The 24,859-nt window shown below is 40.7% G+C and overlaps 1 long non-coding RNA gene across 2 annotated transcripts; it reads right to left on the bottom strand.

Annotated features, from left to right (window-relative positions):
• Window positions 1-62: 62 nt before the first annotated feature.
• Window positions 63-22,995, bottom strand: LOC115896411. 2 transcript variants are annotated; one of them, XR_004056281.1, is made up of 7 exons: window positions 22,865-22,995; window positions 22,479-22,692; window positions 20,325-20,408; window positions 2,590-2,745; window positions 1,715-2,402; window positions 1,362-1,608; window positions 63-938 (listed from the first exon to the last, which is right to left on the bottom strand). It is a non-coding gene; the product is annotated as an uncharacterized LOC115896411 (long non-coding RNA). The 2 variants fall into 2 exon arrangements; XR_004056282.1 differs by lacking the exons at window positions 20,325-20,408; window positions 22,479-22,692; window positions 22,865-22,995 and adding an exon at window positions 13,614-13,751.
• Between the last annotated feature and the right edge of the window lie 1,864 nt (window positions 22,996-24,859).

The raw sequence follows: 24,859 nt of genomic DNA, 5'->3' as shown, positions 1-24,859 counted from the left end.
AATGCATACGTATATTTTCAGTCATGACTCCTATCATGCAAAAAACAACTTAAAACGTTCTGATTTAAAGAGAATTTAAATTTCTATCATTGTAGTCTTTAACTTCTTCACAGTTCACCTTTTAATTTAACAAATAAATACTTAGAATGAAAATTAAATGGATAGAAATAGGACGAATAAAACATTTATGCCTGGTGCAGTGACTCACACCTGTAATCCCAGCTCTTCTGGAGGTGGAGGTGGGTGGATAGTTTGAGACCAGTCAGGACAACATGGTGAAACCCTTTCTGTAAGTTTTTATTGCCTATCAACCACATGATTTTTAACAAAGGTATCAAGATATCTACACAGTTTTCCATGATGAAGTATCTTGTCCTTATAGTACATGTAGGACTTAATTAAAATGAAATGAAATTAAGAATTCTCTTCATACTTAGCCACTTTTGAAGTGCTTAGTAGCATCATGTAGTGATCAGCTACTGTATTAGGAAGTTATAGACTATTTCCCCTATCACAGTTTGGGGACTTAGTTTATGGTTTGCCTCTAAAATAGTTTACAACACTGGTTCCCATAGGGAGTGATTTTGCTCCCCATGGAGACATTAAAGCAATGTCAGGAGACAGTTTTGGTTATCACAGCTTGAGGAAGGGGTGGTTGGTACAGGATCCTGGGGAGTGGAAAGTAGGGATGCTGCTAAATATCCTGTGATGTACAGGACAGCCCCTACAACAAAGACTGATTTGATCCAAAATGTCATAGTGCCACAGCTAAAACCTGTTTTAAGACGAAGATCCGTATGTCTGCATACTCACCAGATACAACCTGTAGGGACGCTTTGTTGCATGAGATCATGTGCACAGGTAAGTGAGGTGTTTTGCTGGTTGAATATTGAGAATAGGTGTTAGGTTTCGTTTTATGAGAATTGCCACAAAACATTCTAAAAACAGAAAAGACAAATATCAGAAAAGAGTATTTCAAAACTTAGGGTAACTTTTGTCCCCATCCCATATCCAAAGATCCTAAAAAGAAATTGGCTTAAAATGAAGTGCTTTGCAAAATAAAATTCTGACAATCTAGTGACATCCCAACTATGAAAAAGTATCTGAAGAAACTGATGTTGGTAGACCAAGAGCAATTACATTGTGAGCTTATGTTTTTAAAGGATATGCATAAAACATTAAAGGAGGGGCACATAACCACAAAAAGACAAATCTATAAAATACAGCGCCAGAGAGTCTGGAAATTGCTAATGTTTATGAAGATGCAAAAATCTACAAAATTGATAAAGACGAAGGAAATTCTGTGCCCTCCGCTTAAAGTACACTATTTGCAAACGTAAAAGAAGTCATAGAAATTTTACCTTCTACTTATTGTCTCCATCCAGAATGGTCCAGTAAGAATGAAACCATTAAATGACTCATCTTCATCTGACTTTTTATGTTCTGGCACCTTTAACTTTCAGTTTTCATAATGTTTCTCAGCCTATGAGGGTTTGCCTTTGATACTTTGTCCCAGGATCCCTTGAGCCCAGGAGTTGAAGGTTACCGTGAGCTTGAGCTATGATGGTGCCTCTGCACTTCAGCCTGGGTGACAGCAAGAGCCTGAATCTTTGAAAAAATAAAAGTGTTTTTCAGTGAGCTCTGCTCCATCTATGCAGGAAGAAAAAAAAAAACTTTCTTGTAGATATATGCAACCTCTCATTTTGACCCCTACCTCATCTTTTTATTGCCTGTCGTCTTAATGTTCTATCTGGTTTGCCTTTGATGCCTAGAAGAAAAAAAAACTTCGTCTTTACTAAAGAAAACAGTTAACTCCCTGAATAAGATCAAGTGTTTGATCTTGTACCTTACAAGGATATGCTCAAAGAATGGTGATCTTGGTTTTGAAGAAAACTGATTTTCATCACATTAGAAGTAGAAAAGTGAAGACAGTGCTTCATTCTAACCTCCACATTTTCTATTTTGTAAATCCAGACTACGGAGTTCATTAGAGCTTTTACTGCTCACTAGAACTCATGGGTTCAGTAGCTTTAGACAGTTAAACGAGCTGAGAACCTGCCTTGGGGGCCCAGAAAGAATTCTTAGGCTTAGGGGTATGTGTTTTGTTTTGTTTTTATCCCTTAAAGGAGCAGCAAGCAAGTAACACACTTCTTTCAAAATCTTCAGGAGCCTCACCTAGTTACCTATTTCTTACTACTGCTTTTAGTTACATAAACATATTAATCCTTTTTATGTCTGTGTCTTTCAAATAAATGTGTAAGCTGGCAGAGGTCCTTTGCCTTAGACAACACGCTTTCCCCCTAGAGCCTCCGCTGCTGGCGTGCTCTCCCGTAGGGCTTCATCCACTGGGCGCTGCCTCCTTAGGGAGTATATAAATCATTTCAGCTGCTGTTTCCGGGTTTCTGCAAAAAACAGCGTTTGACTTTTCAGAAATACTGCAAAGGAGGTAAAAACCACTCTGCTTCTGTCTTTTGGCAAAACCACCCAGATTCCAAATGGGATCATTTTAAGTTCAATCTCTTTCCAATGTCCATAATGTCCATTGTGTCCTATTATAATTTTTCACAAGTGTATGTAGGTTTTGCTCACCTGATTCTCGTTGCTTGGATAGGTACAGAGTAAGTGTACCTAGTAAGTGACTGGACTGTCCCTCTGTAAATGCAGCCACATCCAATCGGTGCACAATGGAATTAAGACCACAGACCATCTAGGCCAATAGCATAAAAGGATCTGCTCAAGATACTCCTAAAACCAGAAACAGAAACAAGCAGTCCTTTCTCCCTTCTTCCCTCTTTTCAATCTGATATTCCTATAGGAAACTAGTATGATCAAATAGACATTTTAGAAAAATACCAGCTGGGCATGGTGATGCATGTCTGTAGTCTCAGCTACTTTGGAGGGTGAGGCAGAGGGATCACTTGAGCCCAGGAGTTGGGTCCATCCTGGGCAACATAGCAAGACCCTGTCTCTTTTACAAAAAGAATCTAAGGGACAGACACAGTGGCTTACGCCTGTCATCCCAGCACGTTGGGAGGCCATGGTGGGCGGATCACAAGATCAAGAGTTCAAGACCAGCCTGGCCAACATGGTGAAACCCCATCTCTACTAAAAATACAAAGATTAGCCAGGCGTGGTGGCACACATCTGTAATTCCAGGTACTCAGGAGGCTGAAGCAGGAGAATCGCTTGAACCCACGAGGCGGAGGTTGCAATGAGCCGAGATCGCGCTACTGCACTCCAGTCTGGGCGACAGAGTGACACTCCGTCTCAACAACAACAACAAAAGAATCTAGGAAATACTCATTCTACTGTGAAGGACACAGTAGAGGGTTAGGCAGTCCAATCTGTGATTAATGGGAGTTTTACAAAAAGAAAGCAAGGAAAACGCTTTTCAGAGGAAAAAGATTTAAAAAAAAAGTCTCTTGAAATTTCAAAAAAAATTGTTTTTACAATTATACTTTCTCACTTCACAGCCCTCAAGGACTTTTTGTTCTGAAGACTCATATATTCAGCTATGGGAAATATTATTTCTCTGATTATTCCTTCAACTTTTGAAGATTACCAGATTTCTCAACAGCAATACTGTCATCTGGAATATAATGGGGCACTCCCCTCAGACTTTGGAGAAGACATTATTTTGAACTAGACTTTGGAGAAGACATTATTTTGAACTAGTATGTCTACAACCATACTCTCAATGAAGTAAGATGGCAGAATAAAGATGATTACACTAGCAATGAACGGCTTTACTTTTCACACACCCATCCTGAAAACACTGCAAGATAGAGAACAAATCTAGTAATAAAATAAATCTCAGGATTTCTAGGTCTGAAGCCAACCAAGAAGGCATTCTATCCAAATTAGAACAAACAATGAGAGATTTTAGAACAACTGTTTACAAGAAGCATGATTAAACGGATACCATTCAATAGCAGGAAGATAACATGCAATCAAAACATTTTTATTGAGCATTATGTGCCCAGGTACTGTTTAGACACTGAGGATACAGCAGTGAACAAATTTCTTAAGCCTCCAAGAGTTTTTGTCCTAGTTGGGGGGATGCAGAAAGATATTAAGCCAAATAAATAAGTGAATTATGTAACAGATTAGAAAATGGTAAGTGCTCTGGATAAACAACTGGGGGTGTAGGAGAGGAACTGTAGTTTAAAATATCACCGTGCTGAGACAGCGACATTGAAGCTGAGATTTTAGTAATACAGTTAACACATTGTATTAGGCCTTCTTGCATTGCTATAAAGAAATACCCAAGGCTGGGTAATTTATAAAGAAAAGAGGTTTAATTTCCTCCCGATTCTGCAGGCTTTATAGGAAGCATGGTGTTAGCACCTGCGCAGCTTCTGGGGCATCACACGGCCAGAGCATGAGCAAGAGAGAGAGTAGTAGGGGAGGGGCACACACTTTCTTTTTTGAGATGGAGTCTTGCTCTGTTGCCCAGGCTGGAGTGCAGTGGTGCGATCTCAGCCCACTGCAACCTCCGCTTCCCGAGTTCAAATGACTCTCCTGCCTCAGCACCTGAGTAGCTGCGACTACAGGCACATGCCACCACAACTGGCTAACTTTTGTATTTTTAGTAGAGACGGGGTTTCACCATGTTGGCCAGGCTGGTCTCCAACTCCTGACCTCAGGTGATCTACCCGCCTTGGCCTCCTAAAGTGCTGGGATTACAGGCAAGAGCCACAGCACCTGGTTGGACACACACTTTTAAATGACCAGATCTCACAAGAACTCACTATTGCAAAGACAGCACTAAGCCATGAGGGATCTGCCCCTATGACCCAAACACCTCCCACCAAGCCCCACCTCATCACTGGGGATTACAATTCAAGAGATTTGGGTGGGGACAAATATCCAAACTGTGTCACACATTTTACCATCAACAAACAAAAAGGAAAGGCAATTTTACATATGTTTGTTTAAACCAAAAAACAGGTCCAAAGATACAATATGATTTTGAGCAATTAATGAGCGTACTCCAAGTGTCTAGAACAGATGGGCCATGCAGGAGGCACTCAGTAAATATGTTCTGTAAAATTTAAGAAAGGACATGTTATCTGACAGGGATGACTTTAGAGACAAATATTGCATTTCATTTAGTGCTCATCACATATCTTGTTTGTACAGTGAATTATAAATATATTTAAATACCTTTTTAAGTGAAAGCATAAAATACTATAGTCACAGAACAAAACGTAAGTTTTAGAAAACAAAATTCAGAAGATGGTGTGAGGTTAAAGAAGTGGAGGGGAATAAGTGTCAATCTCCTTTATATACATATTCAGAACTCATGAACTCTATATGTGCATGTTTAAAATTATCATTTGAAGTCTAACAGATGAGATATTTAGATATAAAAATATGACAAAAACTGGAAGGAAGACAGGATTCTGTTACAAGCCTCATCTTTTGGTGCATAAAATCATTTGTACAATTCAAAGTTGATGAATCAAGAAATGAAGGTATACGTTATTTAAAATGAAGTAACCCTCAGAAGACTTCAAAGGACAAATGGCTACAAGTGGTTATCCTTAGGAAGCGGGAATGGGGTTTGGGAACTGGATAAGGAGATTTTTATTTTTAATTTCATGCCATACTATGCTATTTGGATTTCATTCTGTTTATCCTACTAATTTTATTCAGTAATATAAGACAAAATAACATTCTGTTTTAAACTAGAGAGATGAGCGGGATGACATTCAGCAAGATGGCAGATTAGGAAGCGCCAGCTCATTTCCCCAGGGAAACACCATACAGACACTATTCAGACCAAAGTATCTTAGAAAACTCTGGAAATCAGCTAAGAAGCCACGGCAACCAAGTGAATGTCTAAACAAGAACAAGTCACACTCAAAGTTATAGGAAATTTCATGAAATTTTGGTCACCTTTGTTCCACCTCTTCCCTGGTGCAGCATGGCATTATCAAAGGAAACTGCCTCAATCCCAGTTTATCCCTTGGGACTAAAGGAAAAAGGTGGAGCTTGCCTTGTAACTTACTAGTTAGATGTCTGAGGGCTGCTTAAGGGACTAGTTTCTGTTGTTCCTGACTCAGAGCACTGAGGAACAGTGACACACTTTGGACACATGGTTAGAGGCTGTAAAGCAGAGGGGAAGTGCTCTGGTGCACTAGAATAGCAGGCAGCTCTCAGATCCACGGTGCTTTGGGGCAATAGATAACAGGAAGAGGAATGCACGTGACACCTAAGTACAACACAAGTAAACACAAGTAATACAAAAATAACACACACAAGGTTCCAGGGAGACACAGCCCCAGAAACGGTTTGAGAAGACGCTGAGCCTTTAAGCTGGACTGATTAGTGAAGGTATTCCCCTGCACAAAGCCAGCTGGTAAAGACTGGGAGAGGTGGATGTTTCTTCAAATAACCACACCTCAAAAAGAGATCACAAGGTGTACACAGAAACAATGAAACATAGTCTATTCAAACGTATAAAATAAATCTCCAGAAATCAATCCTAATTAGAACACAGACTTCTGACTTACTTGACAAAGTATGTAAACAACTGTCAGGCTGGGTGTGGTGGTTCATGCCTATGAACTCAGCACTTTGGGAGGCCGAGGCTGGTGTATCAGTTGAGGCCAGGAGTTCAAGGCTAGCCTGGCCAACATGGTGAAATCCTGTCTCTACTAAAAACACAAAAATTAGTTGGACATGGTGGCACGTGCCTGTAGTCCCAGCTACTCAGGAGGCTGAGGCACAAGAATCGCTTGAACCTGGGAGGTGGAGGTTGCAGTAAGCCAAGATTGCACCACTGCACTCTGGCCTGGGTGACAGAATGAGACTCTGTCCCAAAACAAAACAAAAACACCACAAGTATCTTAAATATGCCAAACAACCAAATAAAATTAGGAAAACAATGTATGAACAAAATGAAACTATCAACAGATAATTTTTTTGTTTTTTTTCTGAGATGGAGTCTCACTCTGTTGCCCAGGCTAGAGTGCAGTGGTGTGATCTGTTTACTGCGGCCTCCACCTCCCAGGTTCAATCAATTCTCCTGCCCCAGCCTCCCGAGTAGCTGGGACTACAGGCACGCACCACCATGCCCAGCTAATTTTTTTTTTTTGTATTGTTAGTAGAGATGGGGTTTCACCATGTTGCCCAGGATGGTCTCGATCTCTTGACCTCATGATCCCTACCTTGGCCTCCCAAAGTGCTGGGATTATAGGCGTAAGCCACCGCGCCCAGCTGAGAAAGTTTTTTAAAAGCCAGATTCTGGAGCTGAAAAATGAAATTGCTGAATTGAAAAATTCTCTAGAAAGATGAAACAACAGACTTGATGAAGCAGAAGAAATCAGCAAACTTGAAGACATGATATTTGAAGGTACTGAGTCAGGAACAAAAAGAATGAAGAAAAGTGAACAGTTCCTATCAAGCCAACCAATATATACATTATGAGGTTCTCAAACAAAAGAAAGAAAGAAAGTGGCAAAGAGCTTATGTGAAAAATATAATGTCTGTAAATTTCCCAGCTTTGAGGAATGAAATTGAAATATAAATATGAGAGGCTCAATTAACAAGTAGGAGACCTACACTGAGAAACATTATAATCAAAAAGCAAAGACAAAGAAGAAATCTTGAAAGCAGCAAGTAAAAAGCAATGCGAAATCCTCAACAAAATGCTAGCAAATCAATTTCAACAGCACATTAGAAGAATTATACAGCACGACCAAGTGGGATTTATTCCTGGAATACAAGAATGGTTCAATATAGGAAAATCATTCAATATTTGCAGAATGACAGAAAAACCCACATAATCATTTCAGTGATGCAAAAAAAAAAAAAAAAAAAATCTGACAAAGTTCAACACCCTTTCACAATAAAAACACTCAACGAACTAGGAGAAGAAAATTACCTCAATGTAATAAATGCCATATATGAAAAACCCACAGCAGATATCATACTCAATGGTGAAAGACTGTGACCTTTTCCTCTATGATCAGGAACAAGACATGATTGTCTACTTTCATGATTTCTACTGAACAAAATACTGGAAGTCTTAGCCAGAGCAATCAGGCAATATAAAAAAATAATAAAAATAAAAAAATAAATAAAAGGCATCCAGACTAGAAAAGAAGTTGTAAACGATCTCTCTTCACAGGCAACGCAATGTTATATGTAGAAAAATCCTAATTATTCCATTAGTTCTGACAACACCAAAAGCCTGTTAGAACTAATAAACAAATTCAGCAAGGTTGTAAGGTATAAAAATCAACAGGCAAAAAATCAGTTGTGTTACAACAATAAAAAAACCTGAAAAGGAAATTAAGAAAACAGCTGTTTGCATTAGCATCAGAAATTAAAACAAAATACCTAGGAGTACATTTAACCAAGGAGGCAAAAGACATGTATACTGAAAACTATAGAATGTTACTGAAAGAAACTAAAGATGACATCAGTACATGAAAAGACATACCGTGTTATTGGATTGGAAGACTTACATTGTTAAACTGTTCATACTGCACAAAGCAATCTACAGACTTAATGCAATTGCTATCAAAATCCTAATGGTGGCTGGGTGTAGCAGCCCATGCCTGTAATTTCAGAATTTTGGGAGGCCAAGGTGGGAGGATTGCATGAGATCAGCAGTTTGAGACCAGCCTCAGCAATAAATAGAGATCTCATCTCTACAAATAAAAATAAAATATATTTTAAAAATCTTAATGGCATTTTTTGCAGGAAAAATCCAACCCATCCTAAAATTCATATGGAATCTCAAGGGACCCTGAAGAGTGAAAATAATCTTGCTAAAGAAGAATGTTGGAAGAAAAAAGGTTGTAAGTTTCATCCTTTCTAATTTTAAAACTTATTACAAATCTATAGTAATCAAAACAGTGTGGTACTGGCATAAAGACAAACATAAACTAATACACAAAATAGAGAGTTCAGATATAAATTCTCCCATGTGTGGTCAAATGATGTTTGTCAAGGGTGCAAGGACCACTCCATGGAGAAAGGACAGTTTTGTTTTTTTACCCCAACAAATGGTGCTGGAATTAGATATCCACATGCAAAAGAATGAAGTCTAATCTTTACTTTATACCGTATGTAAAAATTAAATGGATTAAAGACCATGGATTAGACTGAAAACTATAGAACTCCTAGAAGAAAACATAGAGGGAACAATTTCTTGACATTGGATGTAGCAATGATTTCTTGGATATGATACCAAAAACACTGGAAACTAAAGTAAAAATACACAAGTTGGACTACCTCAAAATTTAAAACTTATGTGCATCAAAGAACACAATTAATAGAGTCAAAAGGCAACCTATGGAATGTGAAAATATATTTGCAAATCATATGTCTGATGAGGAGTTAATATCCTGAATACATAAGGAATTCCTATAAGTCAACAACAAAAAACAATCTGATTTAAAAATGGGAAAAGGACTGGAATAGACATTTCTTTGAAGATATATATTTGACAAATAAGCACATGAAAAGAGGCTCAACATCATTAATCATTCGGAAAATGCAAATCAAAATCATGAGATACCACCTTACACCCATGAGGATGGTTACTGTGCAAACAAAATAAAATTATAAGTGGTGTTGAGGTGTGGAGAAATTGGGACCCTTTTGCACTATTGGTGGGAATGCAAAATAATGTAACTGCTATGGAAAACAATAAGGAGTTTCCTCAAAGAATGAAAGCTAGTACCACCATATGATCTAGCAATCTCACTTCTGGGCATATAACCAAAAGAATTGAGCACAGGGTCTCAAAGAGATATTGGTACACCCATGTTCACAGCAGCATTATTCTCAATAACTAAGAAGTGGAAGCAACCCAGTGTTCTTGAATGAATAAACAAAATGTGGTTCATACATTCAATGAAATATTCAGCCTTAAAAAGAAAGGAAATTTTGACACATGCTACAACATGGATAAACCTTGAGGACAGTATTTCAAGTGAAATAAGCCACAAAAAGACAAATATGATTCCCTTTATATGAGGTATTTAGAGTAGTCATGTTCATAGACACAGAAAGTAGAATGATGGTTGCCAAGGGAGAGGGGCAGTGGGGTTGTGGAGTTGTTTAACGGGTATAGAGTTTCAGTTTTGCAAGGTAAAAATGTTTTGGAGATTGGTTGCAAAACGTGAATTTCCTTAATGCTACTGAACTGTATACTTAAAAATGGTTAAGACAAGTACATTTTGTTATGTGCATTTTACAGCAATTTATTTTAATGCCAAAAAAAAACCCCTCAAGCTCAAAAAACAAACCAAGAAAGACTAACACATGTACCGTTTGTGGTGGATTGCAGCCAGAGAGGGTGGTGAAAACCAGTGGGCAGTGATGGAGGGTTGCAACTCCCATGAGAGAAGCATGTTCGAGGCATTTATACACATCAAATAAAGCCAAATGCCAAATGATCTCTCACGTGTAATCCATAAAATCTCGTAGGACACTAAAGATCAAGTTGCTAGTCAGCACTGAGATTGTACAAGTGCAAAACGTAAGGAGAAACTTGACTTTGCGCTTGAACTCCTGCTTGTCAAGTTCATTTCTCTGAAACCCTAGAGCTATAACATGCTGAAGAGCTAACAAGCTTTAAAAGTAGTTATTTTTCTATCATTACCAAAAATAGACAATTTGCCTTTAAATTCTATTTGAGTTCATGGCTTCCTTGAGGATCAAACAGACAAGATGAGGCCAAAGAGCTCTTTCTGTTCCAGGAAGCACAGGACGGGGAAGGTAGGGTTGTGGTCCTGCCTGGGCCTGAGGGGACTCACTCACTACTTGCAGCAGACACTGAACGTGCTTTCTGGCCTTGACCTCCCCAAAGCCCACAAGGTGTCTGCTGTGGCCTGGACCTTGGGGTAGGTAGTGCTGATAGATTGTTACTGGCATTTGGTAACTGCCTATTTTTAGTACTTATTTTCTTTTCTTTTTTTTTTTTTTTTTTTTTTTAGACGGAGTCTCGCTCTGTCGCCCAGGCTGGAGTGCAGTGGCCGGATCTCAGCTCACTGCAAGCTCCGCCTCCCGGGTTTACGCCATTCTCCTGCCTCAGCCTCCCGAGTAGCTGGGACTACAGGCGCTGCCACCTCACCCGGCTAGTTTTTTTGTTATTTTTTAGTAGAGACGGGGTTTCACCCTGTTAGCCAGGATGGTCTCGATCTCCTGACCTCGTGATCCGCCCGTCTCGGCCTCCCAAAGTGCTGGGATTACAGGCTTGAGCCACCGCGCCCGGCCTACTTATTTTCAAATTAAAAAATATTTGAAGCCTTTCATTCTGAACCCTGTCCAGCCTACACTCGTTGGTTTAAATAATACAACATCCTCCTAAGTTTCCAGGGCACAGAATCAGGGGTCTGGGTTCCTGATGAGCAAAAGATTTGAGGCTGCAGGCATTTTTCCCTCCAGCCAGGCCTCTTTTCTGCATCTGCCTCTCTGAGACCTATGTAAATGACTGTCCCCTTTGAGACAACAGAGATAAGCACTGGCAGCAGGTGACCTTCCAGACTTAATCCCAGTTCACCATTTTGTCCTACAAGAGTTCCCATGTTTTCCTGTCTTATAACAACTCCCCAAATCCATTTCTTTGGGCAACTATTGCTTCCCCAATCTGTGGGGTTTTGGTGGGCCTGCAAGTCACAGTAACCATTTCTCTCCTCCCCACAGGTGTGTACATGAGAGCAGGCCAGGGTGAGGTCTTCCCTGGAATTTCCAGGGCGGGGTCAGTTCCTGTATAACCCCAGACATTCCACATAACTATAGCCCAGCACGTGAAGAAAATCTGTTGGCAGTGGGGAAGGATGAAGCCGACAGACAGCTGAAATGACAAGTGGAGAGCAGGAAGGAGAGCTCAAGTGCCCTGGAGGTGTTGCATCCTGACCCTTAGGTGTTCCAGGGAATAACCCAGTTATTAGCTCTTTGGCTTTGAGCAAGATATTTATCCTCTCCAACCATCTGTTCCATAATCTATGAAACTGGGAGACTAAAAGCTCTCTTCTAGGATGGTTGTGAGCATGAGATCACACAAGCAAAGCCCATGCCCATCGCAGGACTTGCATTTACTCAGCTCCTCCTGTGCCGGAACTTGCTGAGCTCCCTTCCCTCCTCCCCTGTTAGTTTGGGGCTATAAAGTAGAAATCTGGAACTAATAAAAGTCTAATGGTCAGGTGTGAGGGCTCACACCTGTAATCCCAGCACTTTGGGAGGCCGAGGTGGGTGGATCACGAGGTCAGGAGATCAGGACCATCCTGGCCAACATGGTGAAACCCCGTCTCTACTAAAAATACAAAAATTAGCCAGGTATGGTGGCGGCGCCTGTACTCCCAGCTGGTCAGGAGGCTGAGGCGGGAGAATCGCTTGAACCCGGGAGGTGGAGTTTGCAGTGAGCCGAGACTGCCCCACTGCACTCCAGCCTGGGCGGCAGTGAGAGACTCCTTCTCAAAAAAAAAATAATAATAATAAAAATAAAAAAAGGCTACTGAATAAACCAATAATTGAACCTATTCTGGAAGTTCTACTTTGTATTTTTTTTTTAAGGAAAATGGAGATTGTAATTATGTGAGCATTTGTAGCACCTGTTCCATCAGAAGCCTATGCTGCTGATTGTGTCTGTCACTCGTCCTTGCAAATCTCCCATTTTTATGAAAACCAAGGGCCTGAGTAACTTTCGCAAGAACAGCCTTGAGCTAGACTGAAGTGCTTGCCTGCCCTCAGGTTATTCATTATGTCTGAGAGCTGCAAGAGGTGACTGGGAGACAAGAGAGAAAACTCTCTACTGAGTTCACAAACTGCCAAGCAGAAAGACGAGGGTGCCAGTGTAAGGCAGGACAAAGAATTGCCCTGCGTTCCAGATTCTGAGCCAAGGAGATCACTAAGAGGTTTGTTTAATCCTAGGCTGTGTTTGCCTCTCATTGACTTCCCGACTTGGCTGCACTGGGTTGCCCCCTTCCTTAGCGCCTGGAAGGCTAGGAAAGTCCCATGTCCATGTCACAGTGTTTGGCACATGGTGCTTTCCACATGCGATGCTACATCAAGATTTGTGTCTGAGGTTTCAACTGAAAACATCAAATTGCTTTTCTGGAGCCATTCATGATCTGCTCATCCACTACTAAGTCCCTGCTATATGCGATGCACAGCACGTATGCTCTCTATAAAACACCAGGCATCATCTTAGTGCCCTCAAGCAAACAAAGACCCCCCGTGTGTTACGGTTTATAGAGCCGTGCAGAATTCCTGCTGCCTGAGGAACAAACATGGCCCAGTCTCGAGGTCTTGAGTAGTTGCTGAAAAACCTGAGCTTTTAACATGGTCTCTTTTAGCATCTCCAATTCTTATTATGGTCAGGTTCTCACATACCTGCTTTTTTAACAAGACCTCACTGAAGGCAACAATTTCTGCTGGCATAGCATGTTGGGCACAGGTGGTCTCAATTATTGGTTATCCCAAGTATGCATGTAAATGTGAAAAGAGAAAAGTATATCGGGCAATTGAGTCTGATTTTCATTTTTCAGCTGTGTGTCCAAGTTTACTATAAGGTAATTCTTAGTGTACACTTGATTTCCATAATGTTTCCTTCTATTTCCCCACCTGCTGTTGGCTTTGAACAACCTTACCTGAGCTGAGAATGGCTGCTTCCCTGGCAAGAAGTTTCTAGAACGTGTTTGCTGGGCCAAAGCTTGGACACCTGATCTCTTCAGAGATCTTGTGGATAGACTGATAGAGAAGAAAGAAAATAACTCATGCAGCAATGTATTCGGATAAAACAGACGAAGAGGTGCTACAATAATCAAAAGGGATAAAGTAAAAACACAGAAGAGTCTAATCGATTCTGCATCATTGTGAATCAAGTCACATACTAACATGAATTTTACAGAGATCGAAAACCTTTTTGATCCAAAGCCAAAGCATCAGGAGATCTTTATTTTTTTAACTGAAGTAAAATATACACAACATAAAATTTACCATGTTAACCTTTTTTTTTTTTCCTTTCTGAGACTCTGCTGCCCTGGCTGGCATGCAGTGATGGGATCATAGCTCACTGCAGCCTCTAACTTCAGGGCTCAAGCGATTCTCTCACTTCAGCCACCCAAGTAGCTGGGACTACAGGTGCTCGTCAACACGCTCAGTTAAATTTAAAAAGTTTTTATTCGTAGAGACAGGAGTCTTGCTCTGTTGCCAGGCAGGTCTTCAACTCCTGGGCTCAAGCAATTCTCTTGCCTCAGCCTCCCAAAGTGCTGGGATTATAGGCATAAGCCATCATGCCTGGTCTGTCTTAACTTCTTTTTTTTTTTTTTTTTGTGACAGATTCTCCCTCTGTCACCCAGGCTACAGCACAGTAGCATGATCTTGGCTCACTGTAACCTCCGCCTCCCACGTTCAAGTAATTCTCGTATCTCAGCCTCCTGAGTAGCTGGGACTATAGGCACACGCCACCATACCCAGCCAAGTTTTGTATTTTCAGTAGGGACAGGATTTCATCATGTTGCACAGGCTGGTCTTGGCCTCAAGTGATTCACCTGCATGGCCTTCCAAAGTACTGGGATTACAGGTGTGAGCCACCATGCCCAGAAGTCTTAACCATTTTTAAGAGTACATATCAGTAGTGTTAAGTACTTTCACATTGTTGTACAACCACATTCACATTGTTGAACATTTTCATCTTGCAAAACTATACCTAATTAAATAACTCCCCATTTCCCCCTACCCCTGGCAACCACCATTCTACTTTATCTATGAATTTGACTACTCTAAGTACCTCATAAATACATATATATGCTCTCATGTATCCACATATATGTGGAATCATACAATAGTTGTCTTTCAGTGACTGGCTTATTTTCCTTGGCATGTTTGTTCTCAAGGTTCATCTATTTTGTCTTTATTAAAATACCAATGACATTCTTCACAGAAATAGAAAAAAAAAATCCTAAAATTTATATGGAACCACAAAAGACCCTGCATAGCCAAAGCTATCCTAAGCAAAAAGAACAAAACTGGAGGAATCACATTACCTGACTTCAGATTACACTGTGGAGGTATAGTAACCAAAACAGCATGGTACTGGCATAAAAACAGACAAAGACCAATGGAATAGAACAGAGAACACAGAAAGAAGTCCATGTACCTACAGTGAACTCATTTTCAGCAAAGGTGCCAAGAACATACACTGAAGACAGTCTCTTCAATAAATGGTGCTGGGAAAACTGGATTTCCATATTTGGAAGAACGAAATTAGATACCTATCTCTCATCATATAAAAAAACAAATCAAAATGGATTAAGGATTTAAAACTAAGACTTCAAACTATGAAAACGACTATAAGAAAACATTGAGGAAGATCTCCAGGACATTGGTCTAGACAAAAATTTCATGAGCAACACCCCACAAGCACAGGCAACCAAAGCAAAAATGGACAAATGGGGCCGGGCACAGTGGCTCACGCCTGCAATCCCAACACTTTGGGAGTCCGAGGCGGGTGGATCACGAGGTCAAGAGATTGAAACCATCCTGGCCAACGTGGTGAAACCCTGTCTCTACTAAAAACACAAAAACTAGCTGGGCGTGGTGGCAGGCACCTGTAGTTCCAGCTACTCTGGAGGCTGAGGCAGGAGGATCACTTGAACCGAGGAGGTGGAGCTTGCAGTGAGCAGAGATCGCGCCACTGCACTCCATTCTGGCAACTGAACGAGAGTCTGTCTAAATAAATAAATAAATAAATAAATAAATAAATAAATAAAATGGACAAATGGAATCACATCAAGTTAAAAGTCTTCTGCACTGCAAAGGAAACGATCAACAAAGTGAAGAGGCAACCCACAAAATGGGAGAAAATATTTGCAAACTACCCATCTGACAAGGGATTAATAACCAGAACATATAAGAAGCTCAAATGACTGCATTGGAAAAAATCTAGTAATACAATCAAAAAATGGGCAAAAGGTTTGAATAGAAATTTCTCAAAAGAAGACATACAAATAGCAACCAATCAAAACTACGATGAGAAATCATCTCACCCTCAGTTAGGTTTATATCCAAAAGACAGTCTATGACAAATGCCAAGAATGTGGAGGAAAGGGAAACCTTGTACACTGTTGGTGAGAATATAAATTAGTGCAACCACTAGGGAGAACTATTGGAGGTTCCTCAAAAAACTAAAAATAGAGCTACCATATGATCCAACAATCCCACTGCTGGGTATATATATCCAAAAGAAAGGAAAGATATCTGCACTCCCATGTTTGTTGCAGCCACTGCTCATAATAGCTAAGATTTGAAAGCAACCTAAGTGTCCATCAACAGATGAATGGATAAAGAAAACGTAGTACAGGCCAGGCACAGTGGCTCACGCCTGTAATCCCAGCACTTCGGGAGGCTGAGGCAGGCAGATTGCTTGAGCTCAGGAGTTTGAGACTACCCTGGGCAACATGACAAAAACTCCATCTCTACTAAAAACACAAAAATTAGTTGGGCGTGGTGGCGCTCACCTGTGGTCCCAGCTACTTGGGGGACTGAAGTGGGAGGATCACTTGAGCCCAGGAGGTGGAAGTTGCAGTGAGCCGAGACTGTGCCACTGCACTCCAGCCTGGGTGACAGAGACCCTGCCTCAAACAAACAAACAAACAAACAAACAAACAAATGTGGTACATATACACAATGGAATACTATTCAGCTATAAAAAAGAATGGGATCTTGCGTGTCATTTGCAAAATCATGGATGGAACTGGAGATCATTATGTTAAGTGAAATAAGCCAGGCACAGAAAGACAAACATCGCATGTTCTCACTTATTTATGTGATCTAAAAATAAAAACAATTGAATTTATGGATATAGAGAGTAAAAGCATGGTTACCAGAGGCTGGGAAGGGTAGTGGGGGGTTAGGGGGAGGTGGGGATGATTAATGGGTACAAAAACATAGTTAGAATGAGTAAGACTTACTATTTGACAGCACAATAGGGTAACTACAGTCAATAGTATACATTTTTAAATAAAAGAGTGTAATTGGATTGTTTGTAATACAAAAGATAAACAAATGTTTGAGGGGGTGGATGCTCCATTCTCCCTGATTATTTCATGTTGCATGCCTGTATCAAAACATCTCATGTACCCCATAAATATATATACCCTATGTACCCACAAAAGTTAAAAGTTAAAAAAATCGGCTGGGTGCAGTGGCTCACACCTATAATCCCAGCACTCTGGGAGGCCGAGGTGGGCAGATCACCTGAAGTCAGGAGTTTGAGACCAGTCTGGCCAACATGGTGAAACTCCTTCTCTACTAAAAATGCAAAAATTAGCCGGGCATGGTGGCATGTGCCTGTAATTACAGCTACTCAGGGAGACTGAGGCAGAAGAATCAGTTGAACCCGGGAGGTGGAGGTTGCAGTGAGCTGAGATCATGCCACCGCACTCCAGCCTGGGCGACAGGACGAGATTACATCTCAAAAAAAAATTAAAAATTAAAACGATTGGATGGGCACGGTGGCTCACACCTGTAATCCCAGCACTTTGGGAGGCCAAGGTGGGTGGATCACCTGAGGTTGGGAGTTCAAGACCAGCCTGGCCAACATGGAGAAACTCCGTCTCTACTAAAAATAAAAAAATTAGCCAGTCATGGTGGTGCATGCCTGTAATCCCAGCTACTCGGGAGGCTCAGGAGAATCACTTGAACCCAGGAGGCGGAGGTTGTAGTGAGCCAAGATCATGCCACTGCACTCCAGCCTGGGCAACAAGAGCGAAACTCCGTCTCAAAAAAAAAAAGAAAAAAAAGAAAAAAAAATTGAAACAATTGTAAAATGATTCATCCATTTTGTAGTATGTCAGAATTTCTTTCCTTTTCAAGGTTAATAATGTTTCATTGTGTGCATCCCACATTTTATCCACTGACGACCACATTCATCCACTGACGACCACTTGGGTTGCTTCTGTCTTGGCTATTGCTGATAACACTGCTGTGAGCAAGGGTGTACAAACACCTCTTTGAGACCCTACTCTCAATTCTTTTGCATATATATGTATATATGTACATATATATACACACACACACATACACACACATATATATGTACCCAGAAGTGGAACTGCTGGAACATATGGTAATACCATGTTTGATATTTTGAGGAACTTACATATTATTTTCCACAGCAGTTGCATTACTTACACTCCCACCAACAGTGTACGTGACCTCTAATATCTCCACATGCTCGCCAACAATTGTTATTTTCAATCTTTTTGACAGTAACCATCCTCATGGGTTTGAGGTGGTATTTTGTTGTGATTTTGACTTGTATTTCCCTAATGATGAGTGACATTGAACTGCTTTTCATGTGTTTACTGGCCAACTATATCTTCTTTGGAGAAATACCTATTCAAATCTCTCTCTCTCTTTTTTTTTTAAAGACAGGGTATCATTCTGTCACCCAGGCTGGAGTGCAGTGGCACAATGTGGGCTCACTGCAGTCTCATCCCCTTGGGCTGAAGCGATCCTCCTATCTCAGCCTCCTGAGTAGCTGGGATTACAGGTATCCACTACCATGCCTGGCTAATTTTTAAATTTTTTGTAGAGATGGGGTCTGACCATGTTGCCCAGGCTGGTCATGAACTCCTGGGCTCAAGTAATCCTCCTGCCTCAGCCTACCAAAGTGCTGGGATTATAGTGTGAGCCACAGTGCTTGGCCATTTTTGCGGCTGCCAACCCCTTCTTGGCAGAGTATCCCTCTGTCACCCAGGCTGAAGTGCAGTGGCATGATTATGGCTCACTGCAGCCTCAACCTCCCAGGATCAAGTGATGCTCCCGAATAGCCTCCAAAGTAGCTGAGACTGCAGGCACGTGCCTCCATGCCCGGCTAATTTTTAAAATGCTTTGTAGAGGTGGGGTCTCTCTATGTTGCCCAGGCTAGTCTCAAACTCCTGAACTCAAGATATCCTCCTGCCTTGGTCTCCCAAAGTGTTGAGATTACGGGCATTGCCTGACCTTCTGCCCATTTTAAATTGGGTTTTCTGTTGTTGACAGGGAGATCTTATTTGATAATAATTTAAATAATATTGCTTTTAATATTAATAATTTTAAAGAAATATTTTTGAAATATGTATTTTAAATGTTATATAAAATGCATTTCAAGTATTCCAGTATAAAATAAACACTGTGCTCTCCCAATCAGAATGGAGTGGATTTTATTTGAACACCCAGAGATAACAATATTGCCATTATAAATTAGGAAACTGAAATTTAGAAAAGATGAGCACCTTATCCAATAGGACACTGAAGTTTTCAATACTACCCTCAGAGATCACTGAACTGTAGCCTGTTTTTGTCTAGGCTTAACTAGGGAAGAAGTCACTTTCGATCTTACCCAAACGGTTAACACAATCTATTTCCTGTGGCTGGGGAGCTGAGGGCTCGGGCTTCTTGCTGACTATTGGCTGCAGTCCTCCCTTAGCTCCTAGAGGCCTCCTGTAGTTCCTGTCCCCATGTTTCTCCTCAACATGTGCACTTCATTAAACCAAGGAGAGCCTAGAGCTAGTTTGCTAGCAAGATGGAGTCTTATATAGTGTAACATAATCATGCAGCTACATTTCATCACCTTTGCCATTTTCTATTGCTGTGAAGCAGCTCACAGGTCCCAGTCATAATCAAGGGGATGATACAGTAGAAAATGGCAAAGGGCATGACTACTAGGTCACCAGGGTGGCAGATTGTATTTTTCAAAAACAGCCACATCAATATTCTCTGACATGCTCTTCTAGAACCTTGTTACTTTTTATCAACAATTTCCTCTGCTTCCCTGTCACTGAACCTGGGTGACACACTGTGATACAGCCTGCCTGGCTCTGTCTTTGGGGATACTTGCCCTTAAAACTCAACCTCCATGATCTGAGACAGGCCAAAACAGCCCTTATGGAGAGATCACATGGAGAGGTTCACGTGGTCAGGAATAGAGGCCTCAAACAACAGCCAGCATTAACTCTCAGCCATGAGCTTTCAAATAATTCCTGTCGTGAGCCTGAATCTTTCAGCTAAGGCCTTAATCATTGTGGAGCACAGAAAAGCCAGCTTTTCTAAGCCCTGTGCAAATTCCTGACCAATAAACAAGCATAATAAATGGTTGTTCCATGCCACTAAATTTTGGGTTGATTTGTTACACAGCCATGGTAATTGGGACAACATGTTAATAGAATAAAGGAGAAAGAACCCACAATTATCTCAATAGATGCAGAAAAAGCACTTGATAGAGTCCGACATTTATTAATGATTAAAAATTCCAGCAAATTAAAAATCGAAGGGAACTTTGTTAATCTGACAAAGAGTTAATACATAAAACTTACTGCACACAGTGTATTAATTGGTGAAGTGTTGACAGTTTTTCTCTAGCATCACTTCTATTCATTATATTGAAAGTTTCTGGCTAACTGAAAAAATAAAAGGAATAAGAATTAGAAATAATAAATAGAACTGCCTTTAGTGGCAGATTACATGTCTATAAAGAAAACCTGAGATTATTATTATTAGGATTCAGTGAGTTTGGTAAGGCTGTTGGACACTGGAGCAACATTAAAAAAATCAATTTTATTTCTACTTGACAAAAGATAATCAAAGTCTGGGCACAGTGGCTCATGAGTGTAATCCCAACACTTTGGAAAGCCAAGGCAGGAGAATCACTTGAGCCTAGGAGTTCAAGACCAGCCTGGGCAAAATAGTAGACTCCGTCTTCTACAAAAACATTACAAAATTAGCTGGGTCCATGTGGTGTGCACTTGTAGTCCCAGCTACCTTGAAGGAGGTCGAGGCTATAGTCAGCTGTGATTGCACCACTGCACTCCAGCCTGGGCAACAGAGCAAGACACCATCTCTTAAAAGAGAGAATAATTAACAACTGAAAATTTAGAAGCTACTATTTATAATAGCATCAAACATACTGCTTAAAAATAAATATTACATAAAAAGTATGAAACTCTTAAACCAAAACAACAGAATAGAGCAACAGAAAATCTAAATGGAGAAATATACTACATTCATAGATCAGAAGACTAAATTTCAAGATGTTACTCTCCTTCAAAATGACACATAAATTCAAGAAAATCACAATCGAAATTGGAATTGTGTGCATATGTGTAAGTGTACTTGTGTGTAAGTTGGTAAGTTGGTTCTCAAATTTTTTGGAAATGCAATGATACAGGAATATCAAAAAAGGAGAACAGGGTTAGAGAACTTTCTCATTAAGATACTGATATATATGATAATACTAGAGTAATTAAGAGTGTGGTATTGGAAAATGGAGAAACAAACAGGCTGATAAAACAGAATACAAACCCCAGAAATAAACTCAGTTATATACACGGACACCTGATTTACAGCAAAGATGGCAGTGAAATGCACTAGACAAAATGTCTTTTTTTTTTTTTTTTTGAGACGGAGTCTCGCTCTGTCTCCCAAACTGGAGTGCAGAGGCCGGATCTCAGCTCACTGCAAGCTCTGCCTTTCGGGTTGATGCTATTCTCCTGCCTCAGCCTCCTGAGTAGCTGGGACTACAGGCGCCCGCCACCTCGCCCGGCTAGTTTTTTGTATTTTTTAGTAGAGACGGGGTTTCACCGTGTTAGCCAGGATGGTCTCGATCTCCTGACCTCATGATCCGCCCGTCTCGGCCTCCCAAAGTGCTGGGATTACAGGCTTGAGCCACCGCGCCCGGCCACAAAATGTCTTTTCAATAAATGGTGCAGGAACAATCTGTACGTAGAGGAATGAAACCTGACTCCCACCTCACACTACACATAAATATCTATTCCAGATCTCTTTTAGAGCTAAATTTAAAAGGCAAAACATTTAAAATGTAACACAGAATATATTCATGAACTTGGAGTATGGACTTCTTAAACAGAACACAAAGGCTGGTTGCAGTGGCTCACACCTGTAATCCCAGCACTCTGGGAGGCTGAGGTGGGTGGATTACTTGAGGTCAGGAGTTTGAGACTAGACTGGCCAACATGGTGAAACCCTGTCTCTATTATTTTGAGTGGTGGTGGACATCTATAAATCCAGCTACTCGGGAAGCTGAGGCAGAAGAATCACTTGAACCCGGGAGGCAGAAGCTGCAGTGAGCTGAGATCGTGCCACTGCACTCTAGCCTAGGCTACAGTGCAAGGCTCCATTTAAAAAAAAAAAAAAAAGTCCGTAGAAAATGATTTTTAAAAAACCCTACAACACAAAAAGCACTAACTATAAAGGAAAAGAATAATATATTTCTCTAGTTTAAAATTAAGAACTTCTCAAGAGACACCACTAAGTGTATGACAAAGCAAGTCAGAGTGGGACAAAGCAAGCCAGATCCAGAATATATGAAGAACACCTAGGAACTGATTAGAAAAGAATACTTACAAAGGCATTTCATAAAAGAGGAAATGGCCTATAGTAATATGAAAAGGTGCTCAACCCCACTAATAACTAGGGAAACGCAAAATGAAACCATAATACCATTTACATACCCACCAAAACGGCCAAACTGAATGAAGAACGCTGAAAACACCAACTGCTCAGAACAGATGAGAACTTGCCAGGGAGTCTTTGGAATATACAGTTGTTCAATATATATCGTGAGACTTTTGCTTTTCTTTTAGTGCATATTTTATGCAGGTATGTTTTTCATTCCCATTCAGAGTCAGACCATTCGTATCTTCTGGTAGGTGTCTCTTGTGATCCCTGAAAAAAACCAATGCTTACTGAGTATTGCAAATCCTCCGCCCACATTTACAAGCACTATGCGTATTAGAGTATTGCTAATACTACTCATTCACTATTGTCCAGAGATTATCCAACTAGAATCTAAAATTCTATGACATTTCCTGGTTTGGAAATGCTTCCATTTTGTTACCTCTATAAAGGAAGATTCTCTCCAAATATTTCACTATTGGCTGCAGAAACATCTGAAATGACGACTAAGAAATTACCTTGCTCTCTCTTTAAAAGGAGACTTCCAAGAGTCATGTTGTAGCATGGTGCCACCTGCTGGTTCCACTGTATCCACTATATTTTTTTCTTCTACCATCTCTCCCCCTTTAAGCCCTTTCCTTGTTTCTCCTCTTCCCAGGTTCATCTGCCACTACATTCCACATTAGACAGCAGCACAGTTAACACTTCCCCATGGCCAGTTCCGAACCTATGGAGAGTTTTACGGAATGAGATAAAGCACTTCTCCATATGTTTATTAGACCATTTTCTCTTTTATGAAGTGGTTCTTTAAGGTTTTTGCCCATTTTTCTATTGGGTGTTCCTTTTCTTTGGTATATATACCTGGACACCTGTCTTTTGAACGTTATATGAATTAATATATTTTCCAACTCTACAGGCTTTTTATTCTTGTAAATGGTGTTTTTTTGGTGAAAGTATTCTAGTATAGTCAAATATATCAATCACTTCCTTTAGAGTTACATTTTCTTTTATCTTATTTAAGAAATCCTGGCCAGGCCCCCTATAATCCCAGCACTTTGGGAGGCCGAGGTCAGGAGTTTAAGAACAGCCTGGCCAACGTGGTGAAACCCTGTCTCTACTAAAAAAAATACATACAAAAATCAGCCAGGCGCAGTGGCACACACCTGTAATCCCAGCTGCTTGGAAGGCTGAGGCAGGAGAATCGCTTGAACCTGGAAGGTGGAGGTTGCAGTGAGCCAAGATAGTGCCACTGCACTCCAGCCTGGGTGACGGAGTGAGACTCTGACTCAAAAAAAAAAAAAAAAAAAAAACTATCACTTCTGAGATTTTGTTATGTAACTTCGTTATTTCTTCTGTAAGTGTTTGGTAGAACTTACCAGTAAAGTCATCCAAGACTGAAGTTTTCTTTGTGGAAAAGCTTTTAAAGAAGATTTAATTTCTTTAATAGATGACTATGAAGTTTTCTATCTTGTTATAGTTTTGGTAAGCTGTGTTGTCTATGAATTTGTATATTTCATGTACATTTTACTTATTCAAATGTCTTAATATCTCTCTAATTACTTTGTAATTATAATAATTCTGGCTGAGGTGGGTGGGTCACAAGGTCAAGAGATTGAGACCATCCTGGCTAACACAGTGAAACTCTGTCTCTACTAAAAATACAAAAAGTTAGCTGGGCATGGTAGCATGTGCCTGTAGTCCCAGTTACTCAGGAGACTGAGGCAGGAGAATCGCTTGAACCCGGTAGGCAGAGGTTGCAGTGAGCCAAGATCACACAACTGTACTCTAGCCTGAGCAAGACAGCGAGACTCCATCTCAAAAAAAAAAAATAAATAAAATTATAATAATTCTTTGGTTGGGTGCAGTGGCTCAAGCCTGTAATGCTAGCACTTGGGGAGGCAGAGGTGGAAGGATTACTCGAGCTCATGAAATCAAGACCAGCCCGGGAACATAGTGATATCTCATTTCTCTTAAAAAAAGAAAAAAGTAGCCGGGCACACCTGAAATCTCAGCTACTTAGGAGACTGAGGTGGGAGGATCACTTGAGGTTGAGACTGCAATGAGCTACGACTGTACCACTGCACCCCAGCCTGGGCAACAGAACAAGATCCTGTTCCCACCCCCCAACCAAATAATTCTTTTCCATCTCCAACACTGGTTAGTTCTGCTACTTTTTCCTTTGATCATTTTCACCAAGGATTTACCAACTATTTTTTCAAAAAGCAATTCTCGTGCCTCAGCCTCCCGAGTAGCTGGGACTACAGGCACTCACCACCATGCCTCGGTAAGTTTTTGGTAGAGATGGGGTTTCACCATATTGCCTAGGCTGGTCTGGAACTCCTGATCTCAGGTGATCTGCCCGCCTCGGCCTCCCAAAGTGCTGGAATTACAGGCGTGAGCCACCATGCCTGGCCAAAGAACCTACTTATTGTTTAAT

The sequence above is a fragment of the Rhinopithecus roxellana genome, chromosome 3 (assembly GCF_007565055.1).
Source record: "Rhinopithecus roxellana isolate Shanxi Qingling chromosome 3, ASM756505v1, whole genome shotgun sequence".
Lineage (NCBI taxonomy): Eukaryota > Metazoa > Chordata > Mammalia > Primates > Cercopithecidae > Rhinopithecus > Rhinopithecus roxellana.
The sequence above is the reverse complement of the archived record's forward strand: the minus strand, read 5'-3'. Positions and strand labels throughout refer to the sequence as shown.